Raw genomic sequence first — 17,225 nt, 5'->3', positions numbered from 1 at the left:
GGCTGCTCCAGGCTGAAATGTGGATTGGGGGTGGACTGTCAAGAGGCTGCTGTCATGGACCAGTATGAGTCAATGATGCTCTGAGCTTGGGCACTAGCCCTGGTATGCAGAAGAAGCAGGAAAGAACTGACGAGGCTTGTTTGCCTGGAGCCTGGCAATGGCAGCTGCTCCGTGGAGCATTTGTTGAGTGAGTGATGGATGGACATGCGTGGGCTGAGTCAATCAGGGCTGTCTGGGCATAGATTTGAGTGACTGCAGCTGGCTATTCCCTGAAACAGGAAATAGAGGTGGATATTTGCAGTCTATCATTCCTGTGGACTGTAAACCAAGAAGCCCAAGTAACTGACCTCCCTGAGGTCTAAAACCCATCTTTCACCCATGAGGCATAACCTGTGACTCTGGCAGTCACCTTGGCGTTCTCTGGCTGAGACCCACACAGATTTGCCTTGTCAGACGTGACTCATACTTTTACAGGCCAAGTGTTGGGCAGAAAGCCTCTGATTAGAGGGCCATGGTACTAGATGGAAGGAAGGGACAAGAAGGAGAAGGTGGATTGTATTTATAGTTCTCATTGTTAATGGAATTGTAACTCCTGTTGGTGTGTGGTTATGAAAAGTAAATGTTATCAGTCACTGGTATTTATATCCTGTCCTCATATTTGGGAGCTACTCTCTGCCCTGATCTAACTTTCTAGGCCTATTCTCAACTCTGACACCATCTCCCCAGACTATTTTCAGTCCACATGCATGTTAGCTGTCAGGCTCAGGCAAAAATTCAACTCAAGTCATGGGCCCCTTGGAACATGGCTAAAATAGACTTCCTAGTTTCTTCCCACAGGAAGACCCCTAATTTCATCTGAAGTAGTATTCTTACTTCAGGTTCCTGTTCATTATTACTTGTCCTGCTTTATATCTTACTACCTTTCAGCCACTAAGTTGTGGATGCTACCATGATGCTGTCCTGACCTTCCTGGGAAGACGACCTCATCAATGTGTCCCAGAACCTCACCTCCCCAGAGCCCTGCCCCACTACGGAAAGATAGAAACAGGCTAGGGGTATGGATCCACCTTCCAAGACCCATGTCCAGTGGAGAAGCAATTATAGGATGCAGACCTCCCATCTTCTGAACCCCATAAAGATCTTTAATCCATACTCCCAGAGGGATAAAGAACTTCTTAGGAAGCTTTCCTAAGCTTCCATTGGAGGGAATGGGACATGGAACTCTGGTGGTGGGAACTGTATGGAATTGTATCCCTGTTATCTTACAGTCTTCTTAATCACTATTAAATTACTAATAATTTTTAAGCAGGTATATATTTCTGTGGGGGGAGGAGTGGAGCAGGGCTTGATACCAAAGATAGCAATATCTTTACTTTGAAAAGTCAGCTATTAATTTTTCAGAGTTAAAAGCAAATGTGATGAAAGACAGCACAGAGAGACAATGATTTCAAGGTGCTATAATTTAAATGAAAGGAAACCAACATTATGAAGCATTTTCTAAGTACTACATGTACCTGATCTCATTCTATCTTCACTGGAATCCCAAAAGGGGGGGGGGGGGCGATAATCTCCATTTTCCAAGGACACACAAGGTAGAAACTACAGAACTGAACGTCAAGCCAGGACTCCGACCCTGGAGAATGGATGAGGTCACAGCTACAGGTTTTCTCTAGCACAGACCCTCTATGGAGTTAGCACCCCTTTCCTTCACTCCCTACTCTTAACCCAGCCAGATAAGGCCAGTTCCTCATCCCCCTGAACCACTGTGGACGGGGCAGTTTCAGAGAGGCTATAGGGTCTGCATGTTGCCTTGGAGCTCAGCCGTGACAACAACCAGCATTCAGTGAGCAGTTACAGTTTGCCCAGCTGACAAGCGGTTTCAAGCATCATCACACTTATCCTCTGAGGCTGTTGCTTTTGATGTCCCTGTTTGACAAAGTGAGCGACAAGGCCCCCAGAAGTGGAATAAAGTCCCCAAGATCACATAAAGAAAGTCCCAGAGACTGAAACTGAATCTTCACCATATTGACCCAAAAACCCAGATTCTCAGCACTGAGCTTTACTGACCCTGGAAGGAAGAAATGGGCCTTCTTTCTTAGACAGATCGTTCTCTCCTCCTGAATCCTTTTTGACAATCCCAGAAAGAGCAGACTGAGCTGTGACACCAAGTACTTGCTGGAGGAGTGGAACTAGCTTCTTTCTCAGTGTTCAGCTATGCAGCCTCTCTCTGATCTGATCCCATCTCTAGCTGGGCTCCTCCCTCACTGTGTGGACAGGCTGACCTCCACTGTGAGCGGAGTTTCTGCAGAGTTTGTGTGTGTGTGTGTGTGTGTGTGTGTGTGTGTGTGTGTGTGTGTGTGTGTGTGTGTGTGTGTCTGAGAGAGTCTAGGGAACTCTCAGAAGGCTTTAAGTGGACCTACCCTATGACCCAGCAATTCTTCTCCTGGGGATATATCCTAAGGAACCAAACACACTCATCCAAAAAGTTCTGTGTATACCTGTGTTCATAGCAGCACAATTTGCAATAGCCAAAACTTGGAAGCAACCCAGGTGTCCAACAACAGATGAGTGGCTGAGAAAATTATACAATGGAACACACAGTGGAATACTACTCAGCTATTAAAAATGGTAAGTTCGCCTCCTTCATCTCATCTTGGATGGAGCTTGAAGGAATCATGGAAAGTGAGATAAACCAAAAAGAGAAGAACTAATATGGGATGACCCCACTCATAGACAGAAGTTGAGAAATGAGAACAGAAAGGAAAACACTAAGCAGAACTTGGACTGGGTTTGATGTATTGCACCAAAGTCAAAGACTCTGGGGTTGGGGGGGAGGGGGTTGAGGTCCTGGAACATGACGGCAGAGGAAGACCTAGTGGGGGGTTAGATTATTATGTGGATATTGGGAAATGTTATACATGTACCAACTACTATATTTTACTGCCCACTGTAAACTATTGTTCCCCCAATAAAGGAAAAAGAAAGAAAGGAAGGAAGGAAGGAAGGAAAGAAGGAAGGAAGGAAGAAAGAAGGAAAGAAAGAAAAAAAGAAAGAAAGAAAGAAAGAAAGAAAGAAAGAAAGAAAGAAAGAAAGAAAGAAAGAAAAGCAAGCAAGCTGGCCCAGGGGAAGGGGGGAGGATGGAATCCAGCTTCCTCCCTTACAGCACCCCTTGCAGGAAGCCAGCAGCTCTGCCCACACCATGCCCTGCCTCCTTCGCTCAACTTCAATTCCCTTTTTATGTTTTTCAAAGAGACTGATGTGAAGCCAAGCTCCACGGGCTACATTTAATTTGTGTTCAGTTCATGTGGAAAGCTGTCCTGGCTGTGTATCCCAGAGAGGAATTCTCGGCAAGGGTCTGTTAGCAGCCATAATCTGCACCACCTCCCTTCAGAAGCTGGGCCTTTGCTGGGGAGATTAGGCCCCAGGTGTTGAGTGAATTCTCTGAGACTCTTAGGGCTCATTTGAGGAAACCATCCAGCTAAGAGAGAGCTGAGGCTAGTCCCCAAGCCTCCACCCATCCCAGCCCAGAAGGCGTAATTGTTTCTGCCTGCTGTAAAGGGAGCTTTAATTGAAGAGAAGTATCAGGTTAGTGTGAACAGCTCACATACCACAACAGGAAGTACATTACACCGCTGGGAACAAATGCTGGTGCAAATTCTCCCCAAAAAGGGGGGACAGAAAAGTTACATCCTGCCAAATGGCAGAGATGTGGAAACAATTAGCTTCACTTCTCTTCTTTTAAGTTTTCTGTTTATTTTCCATTTTTATTCTCATTAGCATCTTGGCAGATGACTATACATAAATGTGTCTGTGAGCCTGTACATTGAAAGGTCCCCCCCTTAGAAAATAATTTAAGATTTATTTTATTATTCACTAAGTAGAGAGAGAAGAGAGAAGCAACCAGAGGGTCACTGTGGTATAATCAATACTGGTGACTGAACACAGAACCCCATGCTTGAAAGTCTGGTGCTTTATCCGCTGTACCGTCTCCCAGGTTGCCCTTCAAGTGATTTTTATTTTCTTTTATCCCCAGAAGACCATGGAGCATCTCATTATCCCTCTTGACTTTATTTTATTTTATTTTTATTTTATTTTGTCTTACTCCAATTGGACCCTCACAGCCAAAGATTCAGTTGACAGTTTTGGAGGTCTGGCAGTGGCACCTCAGTGAGTCTTTGCCTCCCCCCTTCAGTGGGGAAGCTTCATGACTGGTGAAGAAATACTGCATATTTCTCTTTCTCCCTCCCCCTCTCTATTTCCCCCTTTTCCTCTAAATTTCCCCTACCTTAATCCAAAAAACAGACAAATAAAACAAAACAGAATGCCACTGGGAACAGTGGGTTTGCTGTGCAGGCACTGAGCTTGATCAATAACCCTAGTGGTAATAAGTAAATAAATAACATATTAATTTATGTCTTTATTTTCTCTCTTAGTTTGTGTTCTGAAGAAAAAAGAACATGAAACAAATACTTAGAGGCTAGCATTTTTTTTTTGAAAGTTTATTCCAGGAAGTAAGTATAACAAAATGAAGAGAAAGAAGAAAAGTCAACAAAAGGTGAGTTCTTGAAGCAAATAATAAGCCACTATTGAGGAGTTTTTCTAGGGTGTGGTATGGAATGCACCTCAAAATCACCCCCTTGAGATCAATACAGGAAAAACTACAGGACATTATTTAATAAAGAATGACACACAGAAATGGAAGAACATTCCTTGTTCCTGGATTGAAAGGATAAGCATTAAAATGGCCATTATACCAAAAGCAATCTACAATTTCAATGTAGATCCAAGATCACAGTGCTATTTTCTTTCAAGAAAATTGAACAACTAATTCAGAAATTTGAATGAAATTAAAAATCAGTAGCCAAAGCACTTCTGAGATAAAGGGGGGGGGTGGAGGTATTATGCTCCCCAACTTGTTTTTACTATGTACCAATAGAAATTAAAATATCATGGTACTAAAATAAAATGGATACTTGGATCAATGGAACAGTATCAAAAGCCTGGAAATGAGTTCCCCCCCACACACACACACAAACACAGTCACCTAATATATGATAAAGAGACCGAAATGATTCAATGAGTATTGGGGGGGGGAGCAGGGAGTAAAGAAGGTCTCTTCAGTAAATGGTGCTAGAAAAAAATGGACAGTCACATGTAGAAAGTGAAACTAGACCACCACTTAATACCACATACCAAAATCTAATCAGTGTGGATCAAAGGCCAGAAACTCTAAAAATTAGAGAAGAAAACATCAATGAAATACTGCAGGATCTTTCCATCAAAGATGTATTTGGAGACTCAATCCCCCTGGGCATGAAATTAAAATAAATGGAACTGCATTACACTAAAAAGCTTCTACACATTGAAAGCAAACTACACAAAGATACCCAGGCAACTCAGTAAATGGGAGAGGATATTTACACATCACACATCTGACAAGACATTGATATAAAATATCTATAAAGTCAACAAAAGAAAAAGCTAACACAATTTGGAGAACGGGCCAAAAAAACTGAATAGACTGTTTTCTAAAGAAGATAAATACATGGCCCACAGACATACGAAGAAATGCTTCACTTTACTTATTGTTAGAGAAATACAAATTAAAACTATACTGAGATTCCATCTCACACCTGAGAGAGTGGCTTATATCAACAAAATGGGAAATGACAGGCGTCAAGTTTGTAAAGGGGACAACTACACGACTTATGGGGGTACAAACTTGTGCGGTCCCTTTAGAAGAGTGTATGAAGAGTGCTCAAGCAAATAAAAAGGGAGTAACCTTTTGATCCAGCAATACCACTCTTGGGCATCTATCCAAAATATAGGCAATCACTACTTAGAAGGGACATATGAGGGAGCTGGGCGGTAGCGCAGTGGGTTAAGCACACATGGCGCAAGGACCAGTAAGGATCCCGGTTTGAGCCCCCAACTCCCCCCCCACCTGCAGGGGAGTCGCTTCACAAGCGGTGAAGCAGGTCTGCAGATGTCTATCTTTCTCTCCTCCTCTCTGTCTTCCCCTCCTCTCTCTCCATTTCTCTCTGTCCTATCTAACAACAACAACAATAACTACAACAATAAAAAAACAAGGGCAACAAAAGGAAAAATAAGTAAATATGAAAAAAAGAAGGGACATATGCACCCTACATTCATAGCTGCAGTATTCACAATAATCAAAGTGTATAATCAGCCTAAATGCTGGTCAACAGATGACTGGCTAAAGTATTACCCTACAATCAAAAAAGATGTTATTGTGTCCTTTGGGAGAAAATGGATGGAGCTGATTGTACTCAGTGAAATAAGTAGATAAAATGAAAGACAACTACTGTATGGTTTCTCTCATGTGTGGAATCTAGAGATGAACACATGAACTTGCAAAAACAAGCTAACCAACAAACAAAAACCCAAGTAAGCAACTTGTTTCTAAGACTGTTGAAACTATGATGGTAATCCTTGGGAGGTGGGAGGGCAGAGGCACAGAAGTTTGGTGGTGTGGTGTGGAACTATACACTGTAACCTTACAATCTCCTAATCTACTATTAATCACAAATAAAAAGGGGGGAAATGGAAAAAAAAAAAAAGGCCCCTTGACTGACAGGAGACTGGGCCATTTCTGTACAAATTTCCATCCTCCCTTGATGGAGGGTTTCTCTTACGAACCTCATTCCTCTGTGCTGTGTTTATATGGGAAGACCATTTTAAAATGAAAAGAGAACACAAGGAAAGAAAACGGAAAAACTCAGCAAATTGAGATGATGTTGCATGCAAGGATGGTTCCAACCCAGATACAAGCTGATGTTAAAGGGCACAAGTACATCTGCAACAATTTTTCTCATTCGAAACATAAGAAGGAATTCCAGTCATCCACAAATACCTATAGTAAAAGACATAAAAGACATGAAGAAATTGGGTAATGAAAGGAGAAAAGAACATAAGTTCCCTTGAGCCTTCCTAGCAGCCAATACAGACGGAAGTGAGCCAGTTGAATAAATTCACCATGTCTCTGAAACACAACCAAATCTATTGCTCAAGTAAATGTAACCTTTCCCAATAGCCCTCAGAACAAAGGTGTTATGCACTGAGGTGATGCTGACTTCCTAATAAGGTGTTAGCTGTTTTCTTTGTGTAGGCTGGGGTTGAAGAATCAGTCCTCAAAATGACAGGATTCTTTCAATTAAGTGACAAGACTCCTTCTCAAATCTGCTTTAGGAGTTAAAAAGCCATGTATTAAAGTGTGGACTTTGAACAAAGCTGGGTGCACATGTTTTCACCAATATTCAGTCTGTCTACTTGGCCCAACTCTCCTCAGTGTGACTTCATTTTCTGAATGCTCTCTTCCTGTGGATGTTAAAAAATGGCCTTGGAACCCCTAAAGACCCCTGCTTTCCCAGCATCCATCTGTATGATGTCATGGAAGGATGATGGCTGTTCCTTGAACATTTACTCACTGTGTGCAGACTAGCATCACTCCCACCTGGACGATGTCTTCACCTTTGCATCTGGAAGATAGGAAGGTCGCTTTTTTATTGTTATTAGTGATTTAATCATGGTTTACAAGATTATAAGATTACAAAGGTCTACTTTCACACCACTCTCATCAAAATTTTGTGTCTTACTCACACCCCCATATAACCTTCATTGTTCTCACGAAGTCTTAGAGACAATTTGACTAGCCCACCCCTCCCATTTTTTTAAAGTTCATATGTTTCAATTTTCAGTATTTTGTATGAGCTAAACCATGTGGTAGCTTGTCTTTCACCTCCTTATTTCGTTTAACACAGTCACCTCCAGTTTCATCCATTTTCTCTTGAAGGCTACAGTATCATCTTTTTTAACTGAAAAGTATTCCATTGAACATATATTCCATAGCTTCTTTAAGTCTGTTGCTTCAGTTCTTTGACTACTGTGGATAATGCAGCTATGAGCATAGGAATGCATATGTCCCTTCAAATTAAGGTCTTTCCTAGCTTTTTCAAAATGGTGACCCCAAATCTCACCTGCTCTATTCTTACCTTTAAGTTCCTGATTATTAAATAATTTGTCCTGCTTTATGTCTCAATGCCTTTCAGCCACCAAGTTGCAGATGCTACCAGGATGACAACCTGAATTCCCTGAGCAGACGACCTTACCAATGTGTCTTGGAGCCCCACCTCCCCAGAGCCCTTCCCCACCAGGGAAAGAGAGAAACAGGCTGGGGGTATGGATTCACCTGCCAATGCCCATGTCCAGCAGAGAAGCAATTACAGAAGCCAGTCCGCCCACCTTCTGCACCCCATAATTATCTTGGGACTATACTCCCAGGAGGATAAAGAATAGGGACACTTCCAATGGAGGGGAGGGGATGGGATTCGGAACACTGGTGGCTGGAATTGTGTGGAATTGTAGCCCTCTTATCCAATGGACTTGTCAATCATAATTAAAAAAAAATTAGGGTCTTCATGTCTTTTGGGTATGTGTCTAAGAGTGGTATTGCTGGTCCATTTTTATTTATTTAGATATTTTCTCCACTTTTTTCATAGGGCTATTTTGCTTTGTTGTTGAGCTGTATAATTTCTTCATGTATGATTGATATAAATCTATAATCAACTGTGAGATATTCAAACATCTTCTCCCAATTACTGAGCTGCCATTTTATCTTTGTGGAATTTTCCTTCAGGGTATAAAAGCTTTTTGATTTGATGTAGTCCCATGTATTTAGTCTTGCTTTAGTTTCTCTTGCCCACGGGCTTGAGTTTCAGAGTATATCTTTTGTGGTGAGGTCAATATAGCCAAATTTCTATGATTTGTAGATCCTTCCCATCAGAATAAAGCTGAACAGACTGAGACAGAAAATCCACAGTATGAACCATAACTTTTCAGAGAGACCAGGTTAACTTCAGTATTCCATGGTTGGAAACTTACATGGTTCTCAGCCTGCATCAGTATTGGGGTGTATATGTGTCTTCTAATGAGTGATTGTTTATACTTTGGATAGATGTGGCATTACCAATTCACAGGGTGACTCCATTTTTATTTGTGTAAGGATTTCTCCATACAGTCTTCCAATGAGACTGTACCAGTTTGCATTCACACCAGCAGTGAAGCAGAGTCCCTTTCTCTCCACATCACCAACACCTGTCATTTCACTTTGTTGATGTAAGCCATTCTCTCAGGCTGAGATGGAGCCTCAGTGTAGCCTTCATTTGCATCTCTCTAGTGATATGTAAAGTAGAGTGTTTCTTCATATTTCTGTGGGCAATTTATAAGGAGTGGTTGTTTTAAATGATCTAAGTGATATCAGAGTAAATCTCCTACTTGCTTAGAGAAATGGATTAAGTTCTAGTCTTGTAAGAAATGGGGCAGGAAAAACTGTTAGTGCCCGAGGCACAGTTACTTGGTGTTGTCACCCCTGTATGTGCTGACGATACTTTCAATGTTCCCGGGGACTGTCTCTTGACACAGAATGTGTTTGACTTGTTCAAAGGAAATGTTGGTAACAGCCTTAAGAACATTCATCAAAAAATGCCAGGTGGAAATTATAATATAATTTATAATATAAGTTTCTGCACCCTGAAGATGCTGAAGGTTGGTCTTCATAGTAGACTGTAACTATCACTTGCTCATTATGACTTGCTGCCTTTCTCACCCATACTGGTGCATGCTGGGATCACCATCCATATAGACTACTTATATCAAGACCCCTGTTTCAATATTTGGTTTCATAGGAACCCAACACAAATACTGGTCGTCTTATTTATTCCCATCGTTTCTAGCAACACTAATCTCGCCCTCTCCTCCTCCTCCTCTTCCATCCCATGGTTTTCTTTTTTAAAAAAAAAATTTTTTTATATTTATTTATTGAGTTTCCCTTCTGTTGCCCTTGGTTTTTTGTTGTTGTTGTTATAGCTATTATTGTTGTTGTTATTGATGTAATCACTGTTGGCTAGGACAGAGAGAAATGGAGAGAGGAGGGGAAGACAGAGAGGGGGAGAGACAGACAGACACCTGCAGACCTGCTTCACCACCTGTGAAGTGACTCCCCTGCAGGTGGGGAGCCGGGGGCTCGAACTGGGATCCTTGTGCCGGTCCTTGTGCTTTGCGCCACGTGCGCTTAACCCGCTGCGCTACCGCCCAACTTCCTCATCCCATGGTTTTCTAAGATCAGCCAAGTCTGTCTTGAATTGATAGATTTTCATTTGTTTGCTTACATGTGAACTAGGTCTCTAAAAGCTATAACAATTTGGAACCCCTAATAATAAAAGATTCCAGAAAGGCAGAGAAAGCTGACTTATCTTTAGCAAGCATACCTTCCATACATCTCGAGTTGGGTTTCCTCTTCAGTGTCCAGTTATAGAAGAAAAAATTATTGCTAAGTTTTAAATTGTTATTGGGTTTTTTCTTTGTTTCTTTGTCCCCCCTGCAGGTGAGGAGTGGAGGAATGTATCAGGATCCTTGTGTTGGTCCTAGCGTTTCATATAATTTCAGTTGAGTTGGTAATGTCTAACACAGAGGCTGTGCTGAACTATGTGTGGAGTAAGGAGGTTCTGAAAATAGATCACTCATCCTGAAATATTAGGCTTGGTTATTCTTCAGGTAGATGGAGGGGTAAGATCAAAATTCTTCCTGGAGGGACTGACCAGACAGCTCACCTGGGAATGTGCCTGTGTTGCCAGGTTTTACCCCTGCCCTCACTACACTAGGGGCAGTTGTGGTGCTATGCTCTCTTTCCTTCCATCTCTGTCTTTACTATTCTAATATATATCTACAATAGAAAAGCCTTGGAGAAAACAACAAAAAGATTTCTATCTGGGGGCATGTCCTGTCAAAACATACACACACACACACACACACACACACACACACACACACACACACACGTCCATATACATATGCACACAGCCCATATTTTTATTCAGATAGGAACCCTCTCTCTCTCTTTTTGAGAGAGAAAGTTCTGTACAATTCTGCACTGAACCACAATTAACTAAGATAGTGGGTATCTCTCAGGGTGATGGAGGAACAAAAAAGTTTCAGAATTCCTGATTTGAGAGGCCTGGTGATGGCGTACCTGGTTGAGCTCATGTTACAGTGCACAAGGACCCAGGTTCAAGCCCCTGGTCCCCACCTGCCAGGAGGAAGATTCACAAGTGGTGAAGCAGGGTTACAGATGTCTCTCTGTCTCTTTCCCTCCATATCTCCCCCTTTCTCTTGATTTCTTGCTGTCTCTATAAAATAGATGAAGATAATTAAAAAAAAATTTTTTTTTAACTTCCTTACTTGGTGGATCAGAAAATTGGAAATTTTCCTGCCTTTATCTATCTCACAGAATCTGGGATGGAATGTTCTATTTAGATTTGATCTTGGAGCAGAACATCTTTGGTGATCAATCTGAGTTAGCTGGAAGACAATTGGGAAGCAGTATACACCCATCTTGTTACAAGCCTACTGTGTGCCCCACTCTGTGCTAGGTGCAGGGCCTATGAGCATCTGCTCCCAGTTATATATTAATTTAGTCCTCAAAGTGACATTTCTGATTCAGACTTATTTATAAGTCCAGGAGTTCTCTTGGGAATGACGGGGTCTTATTTCCTTTTGTTTATGCAAGTAAGCACAATTTGATAAGAAGAAATACTGACTTTCTATCAAACTATTGGTGAACCTCAACAAGACATTTCTTTTTGATGAACTCAGTTGATCTTGGCTGGCCTCACTCCTTTGCTTATGGGTCAAGTGGGGCTCACCACGGCTGTGCTCACTACAATGCCTGAGCCTGCCCTGGCTGATGGGACTGACTGTGCCCTGTGTCAACCCTCATTCTCTAACAGGATCCTTCACATGGCGGGAGCCATGAGTCCCAAGGGCAAGTAAAAACTTTCAAAAACCTCTTGAGAGACAGGCCTGAAATTCCCACAAATGACTTTGCCATATTATATTAAGGGGGGGGGGTGCCATGTAAACAACTCAGATTTTATTTTCAATTGTTTATTTTATTCATTTTTGCAGTGCCTTAACAATGTGCAATTTAATGAATCCTGGGTCAAGATATTTTCTTTCGTTCTTTTTTTTTTTTTTTTTTTCCAAAGACAGAGATACAGAGACAGAGCTTCCTTAGTGCTATGCCACTTCCATGTAGTGGCAAGGCACACATCCCACTGGGTGAGCAATTTTCCTCTCTTTTCTTTTCTTTTCTTTTCTTTTCTTTTCTTTTCTTTTCTTTTCTCTTCTTTTCTCTTCTTTTCTTTCTTTCTTTTTTCTTTTTATTTCCTCTTGAGTTATCACTGGGGCTCAGTGCCTGTACTATGAATCCCCTGCTCCTGGAGGCAATTTTTCATTTAAAAAAAATGGATAGGGCAGAGAGAAATTGAGAAAAGAAGGAGGGACAGAGAGTGAGAGAGAAAGACAGACATCTGCAGACCGGCTTCACCTCTTGTGAGGCGACCTCTCTGCAGGTGGGGAGCCGGGGGCTCAAACTGGGATCCTTGCGCCAGTCCCTGCGCTTTGTACTATGTGCCATTAACCTGGTGCCACCACCCGACCCCAATGGTGAGTTGTTTTCCAGAGCCCAGCTCAGGTTTTAGATATGGGGAAACAATTCCTGCTTCTTAATTGGGTGGAAGTCACATTGAAAATGCCTGTGAACATAAAGATGGGAATAACTGTGGACATGTTTTGCAAACACCCCATACAGGAGGCTCAGTGAAGATCATTCAAAAAAGAATAAAAGGTGATCTGAGTAAGACTTGAGATTCTAATAAGAAATGAAAGGGAGTAATATTCTTGTGCAGACACTAGCTATTTAAGTGGAAAAGAAAGAATATATATGCAAATAAAGGCATTGTCATCGGCCATAATCTCACCAGGACAGATTATATAGAAGGTTCCTTGATGGGAAAGGGTTTAAATTAATCTAACGTACATTTCTTCCTGCTTGTTTTTTTTTTGTTTTTGTTGTTGTTTTTTGAGCATTGAGACAGATTTAGACTCCTGCAAGACAGCTGACTATGGTTTGGATTTCCTCAGACAACTTGAAACAGAAATTGATACATTTGGGAATTAGAGTCTCCTAAAATTCTAGGAACTCAACTTCTGCTTATTTCTTCATTTTATTTATTTTTATTTATTTATTCCTTTTTGTTGCCCTTGTTCTATTGTTGTAGTTATTGATGTTGTCATTGTTGGAAAGGACAGAGAGAAATGGAGAGAGGAGGGGGAGACAGAGATGGGGAGAGAAAGATAGACACCTGCAGACCTGCTTCACCACCTGTAAAGCGACTCCCCTGCAGATAAGGAGCCGGGGGCTTGAACCGGGATCCTCTAGCCGGTCCTTGTGCTTTGTGCCACCTGTGCTTAACTCGCTGAGCTACAGCTTGATTCCCTATTTCTTCATTTTAATGACTTTTTGATTGTTTGGTGAATCATCATATAAATACATTTTTGTTTTGAAATTTCAACTCATCAGTGTTCCTTTTGTACACTCATAGGGTATAGATAAATAAATTATAGCCATATTAAGAAAATTGAACATGTATAGCAGAGTAAGAGAATAGTAGGAGAACATACAAAGTTGAAAAGATTTATGCTTACATCTGTAAGAAATAGGAAGCCATTCACATTGACTATGAAAAGTGGTCAACAGACACTACTTTTAACACTTGGTGCACTGCTGCCCTCTGTTATCTCCAGTTCCCGTAAGTAGCAGTGAAATGGCAGCAACTACCCTTTTGGCTCCATGGGTACTACGCCTCCTTCTTTAACTTCTTCTTCTCCTTCTTTTTAATTTATTTCTGTTTTTATTCTGTGACGGGGATTCATTGCTTTAGACCAAGTTTTTATACATATATGAATGAGAGAGAAGAGGCTGGGTACATCCAATAATGTGAGTGGAACAGAAGTCATATTGAAGGTATAGAAGTGGAAAGCCTTCATAATCAGTTATTTTTTAAGTGTTTGGGTTGGAAGATTCACTGAGAATCACATGACTTGGGGGGATTTATATTTTCAGATGGAGAGATCTTATTATGTATAAACACTGATGACAAATAATGGAACAGAGTGGGGGATAACTCAATGGAGAGAACCCCTGGACATTGGAAGGAGAGAATACATAAGATTGAGAATGGTTTCAACTTAGAGATCATCTTCTTCTTTTCACCTTGAGGGAAGGAGGAGATGAGAACAGATGCAGGTATGTTTATAACTGCAAGTCAAAGGAGTTGTTTTCTAATGTTTTATCTTCTTTAGGAAAAGGGGAGAAGTATTTGCCAATAGGGACAAAGTAGTCTAAGAAATGTAACAGAGAATGAAATAAACAGGCCCAGATAGGAGAGTACTATTCAAGGCTATGTGGGAGTCACTCAGAGTGTGTCTGATGCTCTAGGACTTGCCACCACACCAGTTTGTGAAGCCTAGAGATTTATTTCCCTTTGATGTGATCAGCAGCTCAGGTATGGGCTAAGGTTGGGTTTCTCTCTTCCAAATGTGTGTGATGAAAAGACAATAATAACAACAGTTGAGAATTTGTACAAGAAAGTGATGGGGTATACCATGACATATCAATCATTCTCTTCCCCCTGCCCTCACATCCTCTTCTAGTGGGGATATTGGACTGTTAGAAGCTAGATCGTGTCCACCTCAGTTTCATATATTGAAGTCCTAATCTTCATTTCATTCAGAATATGACTATATTTGGAGAAAATTTTTTTTATTTCTTTTTTTTAATATTTATTTATTTCCTATTGTTGCCCTTGTTTTATTGTTGTAACCATTATTGTTGTTATTGATGTCATTGCTATTAGATAGGACACAGAGAAATGGAGAGAGGAAGGGAAGACAGAGAGGGGGAGAGAAAGATAGACACTTGCAGGTCTGCTTCACCACTTGTGAAGGGACACCTCTGCAGGTGGGGAGCCGGGGCTTGAACCGGGATCCTTACCCAGGTCCTTGCACTTCGAGCCACGTGCGCTTAACCCGCTGCACTACCGCCCAACTCCCTTTTTATTTCTTTATTGGGGGATTAATGTTTTACAGTCACCAGTAAATACAATAGTTTGTACATGCATAACATTTCTGTTTTCCACATTCAATCCAACCCCCACTAGGTCCTTTGTCATCCTTTTCCAGGACCTGAACTCTTCCCGCCCACCCACACCTGAGTCTTTTACTTTGGTGCAATACACCAACTCCAGTTCAGATTCTACTTGTGTGAGAAAAAGTTTTTCAAGAGTAATTAGCATAACAGTATAGCATTTATGTGAAGAGTTCCTCTTATCTGTGGCTCCCAAGTCCCAGGTTTAGTTCCTCACATCATCATAAACCAGAACTGAGTAGTACTCTAGAAAAAAAGAAAAAAAGAAAAAGAAAGAAAAAGATCACGCAGGAAGCACAGATATAGAGACGACCCTGTAAGAATGAGTCAACTGTTTCAATTGGCCTGCTAGCTATTTCCAAAATGGAAACCCCTAATCTTCATCTGCAATATTCTAGCCTTTGGGTTCATGATTAGTCAACAATTTGTTCTGCTTTATACCTTAACTCTTTTTCAGCCACCAGGTTCCATATGCTACCATGATGCCAACCTGACTTCCCTGGGCAGATGACCCCACCAACGTGTCCTGGAACCTTGCCTCCTCAGAGCCCTGTCCCCACTAGGGAAAGAGGGAGACAGACTGGGAGTACAGATCAACCTGTCAGACCTTCCACCTTCTGCACTCATAATAATTTTGGGTCCATACTCCCAGAGGGATTAAAGAATAGAAAAGTTTTCAAGAGAGGGACTGGGTTACAGAGTTCTGGTGGTGGTGGGAATTGTGTGGAATTGTATCCCTTTTATCCTATAGTCTTCAATATTTCCTTTTTATAAATTAAAAAAAGATAGTTAATGAAGAAAAGAGAAAAAAGGAGCCAGTCTGCTGAAAGAGAAGGGAGCAGATGGGTAGAAAGAAACAGAGGTGAGAAAACAGTCCCTAAAATATAAATTCTAACACGTCAATTCTCACAGACCAAGTTTTCATAAATTGATTAACAGTCCTGCAGTGATCGCTATTGTACCGGAACCTCTGATTAGAATTTGGGGAACAAGATCCAAAAATATCCACCTTCATGCCAAGACATCCATTGCTGTCTCCAGAAATGTAGGCATTTCTCATCTACAACTTCATCAAGGCAATTGTGAGATTAGTCTAGTTTCTGTTTACCTTTTCCCCACACACACCTAGGAAACAGAACAGTAATTCGCTTATTAGGAAAAAGTTAACCCAAGTACTCAAGTTCAATGAATGCAACTTTCACATCCACATGTAGCTTCTACTGTGCAGCCTCCACTCATGGAAAGATGATCCATTCAAGGGGCCAGGGGGTGATGCACCTGGCTAAGCACACACATACATTACAGTACGCAAGGACCCAGGTTCAAGTCCCTGGTCCCCACCCGCAGGGGGAAAGTTTTGAGAGGGGTGAAGCAGGGCTGCAGGTATCTCTCTGTCTCTCTCCCTATATCCCTCACTCCTCAATTTCTCTCTGTCTCTATCCAATAACAAGTAAATAATAAGATAAGTTTAAAGAAAAAGGAAAGTGATCCATTCACAAAGGTGGTAGGATCCCTCTTTGTGGATATTTTTTTAAGTTTTATGACTATCTCCTTGAGAATCTGGAGCTACCAGAGGATAGGTTTATCAGATGCTGGGAGAGACTATTTGCCAATCACACCCAAGTTAGATCATCTTTGCATAAGAAGTTGGTGCTGTTCATTGTACTTCTAGAGTCATGCCTCGTTTGGACCCAGGACTTGCCTTTGACTGAACATTCTTTTGTGATCTCCTTGGGAGGGAAAATCAAGAACAGACTTCTAGACGAGGTGTCCCACTGTCACAGTCAGCTGAGAAAGCCCCAGGCAGGTTTGAGGGCTCTTCTCCAGACCCTGGGGCAAATTATCCCAGTGGCTCAATCTTTTTACTGCTCTCCACAGAAATAAAAACAGCCAGTTTAGGAAGAAACAAATGATTGGAAAAGTAAGTGAGAGTGTTTACTCACAATTCCCTACCACTACGCCTAGGGCATCTCTTTCACTCTAGAGAAAATTTTTGTTTACCTTTCCATGATCAGAAAGCACTCATCCCTAATGACTTTGCTGGTTCCCTTGCTTCCAGACTGAGTCAAACGTGAGGGGGTAGGAAGCTTCTGAGAGAACCAGCCACGAGACAGTGAACAAATGAGAGAGAGGAAGACTGCTCCGTGCGGTGGCTCACAGG

This window comes from Erinaceus europaeus, chromosome 21 (assembly GCF_950295315.1).
Source record: "Erinaceus europaeus chromosome 21, mEriEur2.1, whole genome shotgun sequence".
Taxonomy (NCBI): domain Eukaryota; kingdom Metazoa; phylum Chordata; class Mammalia; order Eulipotyphla; family Erinaceidae; genus Erinaceus; species Erinaceus europaeus.
This window is presented reverse-complemented; position numbering follows the sequence as displayed.